This window comes from Medicago sativa, chromosome 8 (genome assembly GCF_051527215.1).
Source record: "Medicago sativa cultivar Bolivia chromosome 8, Bolivia_mono, whole genome shotgun sequence".
In the NCBI taxonomy this organism is placed as follows: Eukaryota; Viridiplantae; Streptophyta; class Magnoliopsida; order Fabales; family Fabaceae; genus Medicago; species Medicago sativa.
In genome coordinates this window covers 39,062,737-39,065,244 of record NC_140756.1, presented here as the reverse complement: position 1 = coordinate 39,065,244, position 2,508 = coordinate 39,062,737, and positions in this window count along the sequence as shown.

Below are 2,508 nucleotides of genomic sequence, written 5' to 3'. Positions count from 1 at the left end.
CCCTTTCAGAGTTTTGATGATAACAAGGTATTAAAAAATTATCAATTGGATATGTTAATCTTTGTTCAAGTGTACATGACCATAGACAAAAATTTGACATCTTAAATAGGTTTTGGAAGAACAAAAGAGAGCAGTGGAATCAACAAAAAAAGAAATCTTGAAGCATCTGAAGAAAAGTGCTCCTGAAGTTTAGTGCTCTTGAAGTGATGATGTCATCAGAAGCAAATTCATCAGAAGCACCTCACCAGAAGCAAAGGATCACCAGAAGCTGATGTTCATCAGATGATGCAAGACTTAAAGGTTCAAAAGTTGTTCAATGGATTTAATCTCATCTAAGCATTGCAGAAGACCAGAAGAGTGAAGCAACATCTATTTTGAAAGGATTTGAAGGCATTGTATGCTTGTTCTTTGAAAAGCGTTGACAAAGTACAATTGTACGAAGTGTACAACCACTACCTCCACTACTCTGTTTTTGTCCCTGCTACAAGACAAGAAAAACAACTCTGCCTACAACGATGTTCCTTCACAATTGGAATGGATTTGAAATTGATCCTTTATAAAACAATAACCATATCAGGCAAAAGATTATTGGTGATTGATCAAAGCTTCAAACGACTCTATTTTGATGTGCTGGGAATTCACAACGTCTCTTTCACTCCTCTATATAAAGGAGTGAAGACTTATAGAACATCCATTCATGGGGAAAAAAAGTATGTCTTTAGATATAACATTAATTAATACTACTATTTTGTTTTAAAATATGATAAGTGAATTGTAAATACTACACTATCTGTTCTACAACGAGTTATCTCAGTTGATTGTTTCGTACACTACTACAAAATTGGGAAAATATAGCGCCTCATAAATAGCGCTTTTAACACTAAAGCGCTATAAATTAAAACATGGAGGTCTTAGCTAGCGCTTTTTTGAAAAAGCGCTATCTATCATTTTAAGTATATATAGCGCTTTGTATTGAAAGCGTCAGTATAGGCTAAATAAAAATAATAGTTATTTAAATAAAAAACAAGATTAATCGTATATGGCACTTTTTATGAAAAGCGCTATATATAAATCAACCTTAAATAGCGCTTATAGGTTAAAAAAAGCGCTATTGTATGCTTGAGAAAGATAGCGCGTATAGGTTAAAAAAAGCGCCATTTTATTAACTGATTTAATGTACATTAACTAACAGGTCCCCTGTTCGATCCCCTGCATAGCATATTTCAAATATTTTTTGAATTTTTATGAAAAATGGATTGCATCTTTCAAAAAAAAAATGAAAAATGGATTGCAGTAACAAAGCACACCTTTTTTTTTAAAAAAAAATTTGGTACAAACCTTTTTTAATTCTTTTATCATATATATAACAAACCTTTGTTATGTATATTATATATAACAAACTAAATCTAAACTTTTAAAAAAAAAAAACAAATCTAAACTTTTTCCCAAAAAACAAATCCAAACTAAAAAAACAAATCAAATGTCCTGGTCCCACTAAATCCTACTTTTCCATAAATCCTACTTTGCACGTTGCGTTTTTTGTTTTTTTATTTATATTTGAAAAAAAAACGCTTTATACACTAACAACAAAGCGTAACTTCTTTTTGTTATATACTCAAAAGTAACAAAGAATCCCAATTTCAATGGAAATCCCTATTTTAATGCATCCTAAAGATAAAATAAAAACTATAACATAATTTTCATGAAGTTTGTGTTTTTTGTTTTTTTATTTATATTTGAAAAAAAAATGCTTTTTTTTGTTACACAAAAAAAAACGCTTTATACACTAACAACAAAGCGTAACTTCTTTTTGTTATATACTCAAAAGTAACAAAGAATCCCAATTTTAATGGAAATTCCTATTTTAATGCATCCTAAAGATAAAATAAAAACTATAACATAATTTTCATTAAACGTATTTTTTAAAGCAATTAATAACATAACCCAAAACTACTTTACTCAAAACTTTCATTAGATCGTGTGCAGGAAATTCAGTCCAGAACCACCACCTCTATTGATTCATTCATCACCAACCACCTATATCTATCAATTCATTCATCACCATCACTCGCTTCCTTCGATCTATTCCAAAACAATAACCGTCTCTTTCGATTCATTCCAGAACAACCACCTCTATCTCACTCTTAATTGCGGTGCATCATATCGTCGCTGCCGTCGACCAGTTACAACTTTTTCAATACTCGATTCTTCATCTCAGGTACCATCTTCATTCTTTCCTTACCTCAATTTAACTCAAATATTCTTTAATTTTTTCATATTTTCATCTGGATATTTTAGGTTTTCAAGGTTCAAACTAAATTTAAGACTTCACTGTTAGTGATTAGGATGAATTTGACCATCGAAAATTCAAAATTTTTGTTTGATGAATAATTACTGAAATTTGACAATTGTTTATTAAAGATTTTGGGTTTAATTAAACTCTACACAACTAGTAAGATGAATAATTTTTCTTTTGGTTCAATTTTTTTTTATATATATAAACAATAA